Source organism: Mycteria americana, chromosome 7 (assembly GCF_035582795.1).
Source record: "Mycteria americana isolate JAX WOST 10 ecotype Jacksonville Zoo and Gardens chromosome 7, USCA_MyAme_1.0, whole genome shotgun sequence".
Taxonomy (NCBI): Eukaryota; Metazoa; Chordata; class Aves; order Ciconiiformes; family Ciconiidae; genus Mycteria; species Mycteria americana.
This window is the reverse complement of record NC_134371.1, coordinates 42,350,409-42,362,690: the sequence shown is the minus strand read 5'-3', so window position 1 is coordinate 42,362,690 and position 12,282 is coordinate 42,350,409. Positions and strand designations below refer to the sequence as shown.

The window sequence follows — 12,282 nt, the reverse complement described above, 5'->3', positions numbered from 1 at the left end:
CTTCCATTTACAAGATGATTTACCTCCCTTACAAGAAATCCTTTGGGGTTCCATACCTCCCTGTCGCAGCCTCAAAGTGTTGTGGTTTGGTTTTTTTGGTTTTGTTTGGTTTTTTTTGTTTTTTTTTTTTTTTTGTTGTTTTTTTTTTTTTTTTTTAAAAAAACCTTAAAATTGGAGATTCAAAGGAGACCTGAAACACACCAGCGTACCTCCCCTCCCAAGGCAGCTTGCAGCTGCCCTGTGTGCCGTGGAAGCCCGGCGCTGTGCAGGGGGATGCAGCAGCGTGGTGCACACAACGTGGTGCAGGAGCACACTTCCCAGCAACGTCCCTCAGCTCCACCCAGCAGCTCATCAAAGCCAACAACAGGTCCCTGTGCATGTGTTATCATTCACTTCATTGGGGCTTAATTAATCCTGAGCTTATAAGAGAAAGCTGGGGACCCCATCCCAGCACAGCCGTATCATTTCTCCCCCAGCTAGGGCACATGCAGCAATGGGTCCGAGTGGGAGCGACCGCTCGTGGGCAGGGAAAAGCAGCGCTTCTCAGCCAGGCGTGAAGGGCGGTGAAGACCATGCCACAGGCTAGCCCCCAGCCTTGAACACATCTCGGAACCCCTTTCAGAAACGCAAAGAAGCGATAACAGCACGGACCAGATATGTGTGGGAGACAGCAAGCTCCCACCTGCCTTCGCGTGCTGCCATCTCCGATGACCAAACGTGGTGCGTGCGAATTAACCGGTGTGTGGGCGCGTATGGGATACTGGTCGAACTGGTTGCAAAAATAACCAGGCTTTGAGCTGCTCCCTTTGGTTAATGAAAACAAAGAGCAGGCCCTGCGCACAACTGCAGGCACTGCTTTCGCGCTGCTTTTCGCAGCCCCGGAGATAGAAGATGAGAGATGAGCTGTAGACGCTTCAATATTTACCACCTGTTGCTAAAATAAGCAGAAGCACATTCCTTGGAAACCCCCCATCTGACTGGAATTTGTGGTATTTTTAATTAAATATGCATTGGTTTGACCTATGCGGGCAACAGCAGCGGGTGCACGAGCCGTTCGGTGATGGCTCCTTGCAGCCACCCTTTGAAGAGGGTAAGAAGCTACAAGAGCCTAGAAATGGCCTCCATTCATCCAGGCTACAGTGGGTTTGAACCCATGTGCTAGACAGAGCTCAGCTTAAGGAAAAGCATTGCCATTTGCAGCAGTTTAGTCATGCCCGTTTACAGTAATCCCTAATTAAACTCCTGCCTCTTTCTGGCACCGGCAAGAGCTGATGCCCTGGGGACCCCGGGAGTGCTGGGTGCTGAGCAGTGAAGGCAGTGCCCGGCCGGGCACCTTCCTCCGCCCCAGCAGGAAAACAAGATTTCTGTGTTCAAGATTAGCTTTCTTCCCCAAATGCTTTTTTCTTCCTAAGACAGACCCTGCCTCAAGGCAGCTGAGATCATCCCCTCCTGCACGGAGGGGGCCGGAGGCAGGGCTGGCACCGCAGAAGAGCGCAGAGTCGCCCGGGCTCGAGCTAAAGACACCCCAACGCCAGCGCCAGGGCAGGTGCCAGGGAGAAGGGCACCGTAAGAACATACCCACGCAGTGCTTCAGGAAGGTGTCAGCGCAGCAAAGCGAGCCGACTCAGAACACGGCAAGATTTACGCCCCAAGTTGTGAAATACAGGATTTATTTCAGTATTTTTTACTGCTCACCAAAGAGCTGCTCTCTCCCACAGTTGCATAAAAAGCTTGAGCAAGACCAGCTGAGAAGGCAGATGAGAATAGCCAGGCAGAAGAGCAGTGACAAACCGAAGGAAGGCGAGCTGGTAATACTGTAACTAAATCAGCAATTACAAAATTCAGACAATTAATAAAGAATGAATGAGCAGCATTAAACGCTCAGTGCATCAGAAACAAGCCAGCCCTGTGGGGCTCATTAGATGCCAGCAGTGCTCAACAGTGTTTCTGGGTTGTAACCAGAGAAAAGAGGTAATTATTCATATCACGCTTGTTTCATGGTTCCTATTTCAGCAATAACTAATGCAGGTATTAAAAATCATTCAGTAAATTCTACATTTTAAAGTCAACAAATCCGAATAATGTCCTTTAGAGAGATTTAGAAAGAATTAGAATCAGATCCTTGAAAAAATTCCAGACTAATAAAAGTTCCAAGATTTTAGGCAGAGTTAGAAAACAGCCAATATAGGACTTAATGTCAAGCAAAAGGATCACAGTACAACCCGGCACAGCACTAGTTCTATGCCAGTTGAGATCCTAAACTACCTCAATAAAATTAAAAGCGTACCTCACAAAGGTATTAGGCTGGCTAAGAAACTTAGAGAATACGTTGCTGTTTTCCCCCTTTGCATGCGTTTTGACAAAAATGTTATCTGTAACAACCATACAGCCCAGATTAAGGTGACAAAATCCACCTCACCGGTGGACGCCAAAAGCGAAGCCACGACAGAGACAGATGACAGAATGCCACCGTGCTTGCAGGAAACCCCACAGCAAGGAGAGCACAGCAATGCTCATTTTTATGCAGGTCTGGAAGAAAACACAGGGTATTTGCTATCCAGGTCAAGTGTACAGAAATTTGGCATCTACTCATTTCAGGTTGATTTTATATGGCATTGGCCAAGCAGGCTCCCAAAGGAAAAAGGAACAGAAGCTGCATCCACAAGGTGCAGAAATGCATCCTAAAAAACCCTGGAGACATCGAAAGGTGTCATCCCAGTGGAAAGGACACTATGAAGATAGTGTGGTCCTGGGCACGTGAGCAGGGCAATGCACAGCAAGGTAGGAAGCTGAAATCACCTCAAAACGTAGCACTGTTGAAATCACAACTAATTTAATACATCCCGACATAACGTGTTCTGCTTTATCGTACACTTCAAAGGAGCAATAGAAAAGAGTTTAGAAAAAAGCAACAAGAACATTAGGCAGGCTTCCCAGACTTAAGTCTTAGAGGTTAAAACAAACTCCGTCTATTTAGCTTATCCAAGAGTAGGCCAGGAGGGGACTTGTCTGCAGCTCAGACATGGGACGCGGGGAGAGCTTCCTCACGTCGAAGGCTCTTTGACTTCAGGCAAACGCAGAAGATCAGCCAGCTGGGAGTTGAAGTTGGATCCATTCAAACCGCAGAAGGACCCATCTTCTCACAGAAAGCTTGGTGGGACCCGCACCCTGAATCACACTCACCACCAGCTTTGGGCCAATTACTCTGGATTTCTCTTTTTTAAATATTGAGGATTTCTTAGCATGTATGTAGAGGTCAGCAGAGATGTGCTCTTTGTGTTTGCAGTACTGGAGAGATACACACACATCCCCAAAGTGCCCGGCGATCAGGGAGTGTTTGAAGGAGTCCAGACCAGTCCCATTCATCATGTTAAGAGGGAGTAAGAAAATGTCGTTGGAGCAAAAACAAAACTGGAGGTTTGGGAGGGAAAAAGAGAGAGATGGCTCTCTATAATGCATATCACTATTGCAATCCAAGAACGACACTGTAAAACATCACAGGTCAGGCTGTTTTCAGTTAAAGAGTTAAGCTGAAATTTAACCATCTTTGCTGAAGTTTCCTGCAGTGAATATCCACTTCAGGCCAATTTTTGCAGTTTCTGCTGAAACGGATCAGCAGTTTCCATAGGGACGCATATGGCAAGGAGAACTGGTTTGGTTGGGGTTTTTTCCGCCATGTTAAACTCATGCTGGCGAAGACCAAACAACAGATTAAGAATCACTAGGATCCTTGTTCTCCATCAGGGAAGCCTGATGCCTGAGAAGGAAAACATTTTCTTCTCTGAAAATTCATCCAAATTTGGCTACATTCTTCATCTAGAGTCTTCCTCTGGGCAGACTTCACTGCAGCCTGCGAAAGTCCAATCCCTCCAAAAATCCCAGTTGAAGCACATGACTTCACCCACCGACTATCATCCACGGGAGCAGCCGGGGGACCGCAGCCGTGGCCACAGTGCCGTGCCGAGAAGCATCAGCCCCGGTGGCCATCGCAGCCTGCCCGCAGGGCGAGGAGGTGCGGGCAGGAGGAGGCGGGGACCTCCAGGGCTTCCGTCGTGCTTTGCACGCTACAGCCCTTCTCCGCTGGGACTGGGAGAGTGCTTGGCTCCTTTATCTTGTTCTTGGCTGTGCTTGTTGTTCTGCTGTCCTACAATAGACACATCCTTTCCTCCAGCTCCCTAATTAAACGAGATCCATTCCACAGACCGGCTCACACAATAGCTTTTGCAGCCTCTCCTTTTAAACAGATGCGATCCTTTCCTCCGCTCCCATGCGCGGCAGAAACAATGCCGTAACGCACCCGCCCTTACAGCTCTCGCAGCCACAAAACCCCGCGCCAAAATGCTTCTCACCTTGCCGCAGGCTGCGAGGCAGGCTCTGACACTGCTCTTCCCCCTCGGCCGTTTGTGTACAGCATCGCCTGGAACAAACCTTCATGCTGCACCAAGCCAAAACCACCAAGAATTAATTTTAGCAGTGAAGAAACTGGGGCACGTGGCATTTTTTTTGAAAGGCTGCAGCTCTGCGCTTTGCCCCTCTTCTGAGGTGATGCAGCAGAGGAGAACACTTCAACAAATTAAATCAAGAGGTCCCTGCCCTTCGAGGACCAGCAGAGAAGCACAAGAGCGGAAAGGATCATACACAAGAGTAGCATTTTAAAAGTGTTGACTTCAGCTTGGTTCGATTTTAATTCAGTCCGGTTCCCTGCGCAGAGATGCCTCCCTCAGAAAGAGCCTGACAAGTCACTGAGTCTCCCTGTGTCTCAGTTTCTCAGCCGTAAAACAGGTATTAAATATTGCTTGGCCCCTGACCCCCTGCTTGTGAGGTTTTTTTACTCTTTGTTCTCCTTTTCCTAAGCTATTTCTGCCCTTAATCACAGAGCAAGAGCCAGGTATCATCTCTGGACACGCTCACGCCTGGCTGGAAGAGGCGGCTGCCCACGTCTCTTCTGCTCAGGTCCATGCAACATCAGCTTCAGCAGTCAGCACAAGGCAGCGTTTGGACCCCACTCCATCCCAAGAGTAAAATGCTGCCATGATGGCAGCAAACTGATGAAAGCCCTTTTTATTAAAAAAAAACCCCACAAATAAAAGCAATGCCATGGGTGTGAGGAGACACAAACTCAAGGGGACTGGAAAAGGGAGACGGGTCCAGCTCTCCACTGCACTGACCAGGAAAGTGCTGGGAGATGCCAGGATGAGTTGCAGACCCTGAAATCAGCCACACCTCAGCGTACTCCTCTCAGACCCATTTTCTCCTCTCAACAACCTCTCAGGTGCACCAGGAGCTTATTCCTATGCACAGTTAGGAATTTACTCTAGAAGGCAAAGATAAGCGGAGATGGTTATCCTCGCTAGCAAGTTTCTAGAAGCAGAAGAGACTGTCACATCTTTGTGACGGTGGTGGGGCTGGAGAGCACTGAGCTCGGTGCGTTCTGGATGGTGACACTGAACACAGCCCTCTCCCTCAATAACAGTGCTTTCTGCAGAGGTTTATGCAAGTTAGAGGGTCAGGCAATCAAAGGCAGCTCTGTCACCTTGCAGAAGGAGCAGACAACTATCAAAGGATGACGTTTTCTGTAAGAACTCTTCAAACCCTCACAAACAGCAATTACCAGCGCTCTCATGACCCCCAATCTCCCAGAATAAGCTGCAGACCTCCCCTGACAGCCAGACTAAAGCCAACCATGCCTGTGAGCCAGAGCGTGCAACAAATCACTCCTTTCGAGGCAGGAGGAAAAGCCAGAGCGGGCACGCGGAGAGCAGGAGAGCCGCCTCGGCACCACCGGCAGCTTCCACAGCATTTGCGGCGCCGCAGACGTTATGTGCGTCAGCGCTCCGGCTGCGCCGCGTTTCTGCGGAAAGCAAGGTTTGCAGCACCAGATTGCCTTGCTTCGAGTGCAGCTGAGCCCTGGCACCAAACTGGGCCTGCTGTGCTACCAAAAACGTGTGCGCAACATGGAGAGCCTCAAAGGAAGGAGCCACGGAAAGCCAGGGGCGCTTCTCCAGCACCCACCAACACCCCTGCACGTGCTCTGCTGAGCCCAACAGATAACGCGACCCATTAGTGCAACGCTTAAAGCCTGCTTGAAGAAACATTGCCAAGGAAGAACAAGCGTGAAGCAGGAGGAAGAGGAGGGAGCACGAGGACGCAAAAGGGGACAGACATTTCTGAAATGACTTGACAGGCTCTCCATGAATTTAGAGAGGGGGCAGGAGACGGCGGAGCACCCCCGGGCTGGGAAGGAGCGATGCTGAAGGCTGCCTTCTCCCCCCCGCTCAGGGAGCCTGGCAGACGTTATTTCCCGTCCTCTCCCTTGAGCTCCCAGCAGATATTTGCCAATGGCTCAGACAATGGCATCAGCCAGCCAGTAACGTGACTCACTGCGAGCGCTGGTGGGGAAAGCCCCCAGCCAGGGAGCGAGATGAGTCACGGGGAGACGCTGTCGGGCTCTCAGAGAAGGAAGAAAGCCCAACCAAGGAAAGGCAAAGCCAAGCAAACACAGGGCAAGGATGTGTGACGGGGACGTAGGGGACACAAGGCACCGCTGCCTCCCAGCTTTTTGCCAGCAACTCCAGTCCTGCCCCGGGCTCAGTGCCTACCTGGCTCCCAGCCCTCTCAAAGCTATTTGCCCGGCTACAGGCCAGCATCACCCACCAGAGGCACTGCTGCTTGCACTGGCATGCCCAGCGTCAGTTGATGTGCTCCTGCCAGAGCCCTGAGCACCACCAACCCATGGGACACTTGCCCAGAGCAGAAGGGCTGAGCACCCCAGAGAGACAGGAGGTACAGGGAAGACCATGCACCAGCACGCATCTCCTGGCTCATCAGCCTTCCCAAAGCATACTCCCCTGCCTGGGTTATGGTTTCCTTCATCCTCGCTGGCTCCACAACCAAGCTCTCTGTCCAGCTGGGAAACCCCTGCTCTTTCCCAGGCAGGACCCCTGCCACCAAGCTCTCCTCCCCAGCGCCGTTTGGAGCCTGGCCACAAGGGACACGCTGCCGCCCCAAACCTGGCAGAGAATGCTTCGCTAGAGCACTGCTGAAGGCCAAAAGGCAATGAGCTTGTCATGACTTATTTATTAGGCCAGCGACCACGGGAAGAGGATCATGCTCGTCCCTCGTCTCGCCGGGACCCGTCGGGTCGCACGCCCAGCTGAGCCCAGTCATCGCTGCCACCGCGTGACCCGGCAAGCCCGGCAGACAGCCGGCACCGGCAGTACTTGCTCATGTCTGCTCAGGAACGCCCTCCCAAAGTCCCTCTGGCGAGCAGTGCCCAAAGCCCCATCCCTACGCGGCTTCCTCCGGGGCTCAAGCCTCGCTTCCCAGCATTAATAGCTCACACTACACACCTTCTCACCAGTTCAGATGCCTGCCCTCTGCCACATGGAGTCATTTACCTCTTTAAACTTGTAATTTTACTCGATGTGCGTTACAACAGAGTGTACGTACAACTCGCACCACTTAACGCTGCCAGTAACCTTCAAAGCTTTGCTGGAAAGCACGCGCCGCATCCTGGCCATGATATTGAAACAGAGAGCAAAGCCAGGGCCGCCACACTTTGGCCAACTCTCCTGGAAATCATCCCAACCCTGGGCAGTCTTGGTCAAAAGGCTGCTCCGGTGAATCTGGGTACTAATTTAACCAGTTTACTGAATAAATACTAACCGCAGGATGAGATCCTGACCTATTTCATGCAATCGAGTAGGCGGCACGCTGGTAGCGATACCGGACTAGCCATTATTTTATTACAAAGTTAAGCGGCACTGGTGGTGCCAGGAGAAATACAATGAACTTGCCCAGAAGCCTTCACCCTTTTTACTGTGATTGTCAGAGCACTGAAAGAGCAATTGAAATTATTACAGATATCCCTTTGGTTCCTCCCAGATCTAATACAACGTAATCTTGTTCATCTCAGATAATCACATCAAGTCATTAGCTCACCAATAATTCACCTTGTGCCAAGGGCCGTGACTTGACAAAGAGCAGGCTGCGCTTTTCAGGTGGCCAAAGCCTGAGCATCTCCTGGCCAGCCCACTGCCCGCCGAGCAGGTCCCCCGCAGGCAGCCGGGGGTGGGCTGCCCCCAGGCAGGGCTCCTGTACGCAGGGCCAGCTCGCTTTCAAATCCTACTCCGTTTTACGGCAGGGACAGCCATGCTGCTCCTTGCATGACGAAAGAACAAAAAAAAAAGAAAAAAAGAAAAAAAAAAAAAAAAAGAAGGCATCACTGTAAATGACCTAAGGATTTTTAAAACTCACCATGGCAGGAACAGGGGTATCTCAGAAATATTTTAATTAAATGAACTCAAAATTACACCAGGCGCTCTACTACACAAATAACTGGCCAATCGCAGCGATTTTCACACCAGTCCGACCGTGCATGTGGCTTGCAGAGGGTGCAAAATCTTGCTTTAAACAAGCTTGTTGAAATTCAGCAATTTTGCCAATTTGCTAAAATAAAGCTCAGCTATGCAAAGCAGCAGAAGTCCCACAAAAATCAGATGTACCTGACAGAGTAGGAGGTGTAGAGGAGCTAGATTTCCAAGTGCTTGAAATGCCTCCTTGTTTTGAGCCTGCAAAACTCAGCTGGACACTTCCCAGAAACAGGCTTGCAGAAGACTTCCACAGAAGCAGCTTTTAAGAAGTGCCTATATAGGATTTCATCCTTTCTGGCATCAAAGAAAACCTGGATTAAAGCTGCACTCAGCAATCCAAGTAGCAAAGAAAGGATGATTCCAAATTCTCTAGAACAACCACACCAAGCCCCAGCCAGGTAGCACTGGCTGCACTGGAGATGTGCCAGGAGCACAGAGAGGAAAGCATTTGCATATATTTACATTATGACAACATAAAAAAATATACAGGTATCGTTGTCATTTAGGGTCCCATGTGCTCAGCCATTCTGGAAAAAAAAGAAAAAGGGGAAAAAAAAGCAAAATAAAGGATGTCTTGCAGCTAGCTCCAGCACTTTAAACTGAAATCTTCAACAACTCATAGTCGCTATGGTTGGGAAGATGCAGCAGTTGGGCTCTTGCTCTCCAGTATCGTAACACCCTCTTTGGTAACTGACAGACGTACGACCCGTCCCGGACCACTCTCATGAGCTCCCTTCTGAATTTCTCAGGCTTTGCCCGTGACCGGCACAGAGCAGAAGAGGACTGTGGCCTCTGGGCTGCTGCTTCCCAGGAGAGCCTGGGCAAGGAAGGTTGCCTGGGCTCGCACCAATAGGACAGGCTGGCTGCAGCTTTAACAACCATTTAACTACTGTTGAGTTTGGGACTTTTTGATGTTCAGGTGCCATTGGGTAACTATCTGGACTTATGGATCGGTTTCTCACACCTTGCATCCAGAGGAGCCAAGGAGCATTTTGAAGGCCAACCTACCCCAGCAGTTTAGGACATGAAGCAACATGGACCGGGTCACCCTGTTTTGGCATGAGGAGGAGAAGGGGTTCAGTTGTAAAAACACAAGCCCAACCGCTGGCCAGGAAAACAAGCCCTGGTCTATTGTATTTATTAGTACTGATGTGGCCATCGGTGCTCTGCAGGAAAGCCAGAAAACGTAGGCTTTGGAGGAAAGCTGCAGCAAACACTCACTAAATTGCTGTCCAAGTGCATCCTTGGCATGGCTAATGTCCCGTTCCACCAAGTCCTTTCACGGCCAGGGATTTGCACTAAGACGCAGAGCAAGACGGGGCTGTGTCCCCAGCAAGCCCAGCTGATGCAGGCAGGAAAAGCAGGAAGGCAGAGGCAGCTGGCTGAGCACCCCCCCTTCCCTCCTCGCCCCTGAGCTGCGAGAATCCCAGGAATTCTCCAACATCCTCCTGCTACTGGACAGAAACCCTCCCTCCGGCCAGCACCGTGAGGATGGCCATGCCACCGCCAGCCCTTCTGCAGGGGGGAGGAAGGGGATGGCATCCCTGCCCTGCAACACCGACTCCCTGTATACAGTCCCTCTCAACCCAGATCCACAAAAGGGACCAGATTTGGGCTTAATATATACATCTTGCTCTGGCGGAGCCATTCTGCCCATGGCCATCGCTCTGCTTTGCTCTCGAGGGGGGGGGCTGCCAGCAGGGTGGCAGAGCCCGCCCGGAGCAGGAATCCCAGCAATGCCGGCTATGCCGTGTCCTTCTCTTTGCCCCCAAAGGGTCGGGTCTCCATCTAAACAGGAAGCCGGGATCAGGCAGGCCCCGTGGTGCTCACCCTGAGTCCTGACGGCCGGGGAGGAGAGGGGAGGCAGCGCTGCAGGAGCTGCTGCTGCTCGTGGCCCCATCCCTCCCTGCTCCCAGCCCAGCGCAGGCAGCTACGGGGGGCTTCCAGGGCGCTCTCCCCCTTGGGACCCCTGCTGTCGGGCAGGGTGCTTCCTCACTTCTTTGCAGGATCATTTTTTTAATCATTCAGTAAATAGAGGCAAAGCCCGGTGAGCAGCTCGGGCGAAGGCAGCACTGAGAAAGGGGAGTTGCGGCGGCAGCGGGAGACGGCGAGGGTCCCCCTCCTTGACCACCAGCAATTAACTCAGAACAAACTGGGACACAGCACTTTCCCCCTAAACCAGGGACTGCATTAAAAACCATACAAACCTCAGGGGCAGCAGCTGCTTCACACACCACACACAGAACCGCTGCAGCCTGCATTTGAAGATCTCCTGTTGCTCGTTTTCTGTGCCTCAACAAGCTTTTTCTTCCTCTGGTTTCCCCATGCCAATATTTTGGGATTACTGCATTCCTTAAAGAACACAACTACCCTTCTGCTTTAAGAAGGACATGCATTCCTTGATGTCCAGCCAAACTGAAACCAGCCTCCGGTGCCCAGCCCAACCAGCAAATGCCCTTGCAACGCCGGGGGTAACGTCCTGCTGCTGGGTGCAAGGCCAGCGCAAAGCACGGGAAACCAGGGAAGGGCTACGCACGTAAACTCCCGTCAAATAAACGATCCTGGCATCCTCTTCACAAACAGCACCCCGTGACAAATAAACTGGCATTAAAAGTCTCTCTGCCAGATCTCATCTGCAAACCCATGGCCTTTCAATGACTTGCATCTCTCCCATCTCACACTACATCAAGAAAGACTGAGCACATGTTTCAAGCACATCATTCATCATGAAAAATCATTATCTTACCCTAATTTGTGTCCTTTCCCCACCATTCAGAGCTTTATCTACGAATTTTCTAGACTATGCTTAAGTTTATTTATATTGGTCAACAAGGATGTTTTGGTGTTGTTTTTTTTTTTTCCTAGGGTTTATTTAAGCTCTCAAAGTTGTGCCAGTCCTCCCACACTGATGTGGAGTTATGCGATTTTGGGGCTAGAGCTGCGTTCTTTCAAAGGTCTTATCTTGAAAGGCAGCAGGGAAACAGCTGTTTATAAGGGCTCTTGACTGCGTAACAGTTGTTCTGCCCCAGACCTTGTTGGGAACCATGGTGAGCAAACCTAATGCCATAAAGGACTTCTCAACTTGTCCACCGGCCACAACATTGACCACCACCGAGAAGACAGGGCAATGGGTAGGAAAGCTGCTGAGAAAAGCCCACAAGCTATTTATGCACTGAAAGTTTGAAACAGAAGAGCCTTGCAATCTGTGTCCTTGGGCTATGATACTCCTCTCCTGCTCTGGCGATGAGAAAAGAGAAAACAAGATTACAGCAAGAGTCTGCAGGAGGGGCTGAGAGAGGATCGGGGCGACAGCCGAGCCCCAGTAGGGCTGCTCAGCCACATGAGCAGCTCCAGTGCTCATGGCATCCCACGAGGCCACCAGAAAGACAGCTCATCCATTACTCAACGTCCCTGCAACCATCCTCAGCTCCTTCCAATTAAGAGTGTTATTCCCAGGGGAGCGCCGTCCCTGGCAGACAGGGCAGACCCCTCGCTGTGACCACGGAGCAGACCAAATTACCTGCTCCTGTAGCCACACCACCACGTACATCGGACCAAGGTCCAACCACTGCCCAAAGGGCTGTCTTGTATGTCGGAGAGCAGTCAAGGTCCTGCTAATTTAAGCCTGGGGCAGCGAGCTCGCCAGGTGTGTGGTTTGCTCTCCTCCCAGCCCATCCTTGAACACCTTCCAATTGTGCAGGCGAGAGGCCAGGGCACAGAGGAAAAGCTCCTCTCCTGGCTATCAGCCAAGCATTATACGGCAACAGCTCCCCGTATCCTGACTATAAGTATTTTGGGAAGCCAGATGACTTCATTACCAGCTGACATCCCCTGACCTACTCGCTGTTAAACAAGCTCACTGCTGGCTGGCCCCAGAGCTCGTTACTCAGCACTTCAATTTGCATATTGC

At 51.1% G+C, this 12,282-nt stretch overlaps 1 protein-coding gene across 8 annotated transcripts in view; it reads right to left on the bottom strand.

The window, feature by feature from the left end:
• NOS1AP (nitric oxide synthase 1 adaptor protein) overlaps window positions 1–12,282 on the bottom strand; it is a 48,085-nt gene that overhangs the window by 24,777 nt on the left and 11,026 nt on the right. The gene's annotated exons all lie outside the window — the stretch shown is intronic.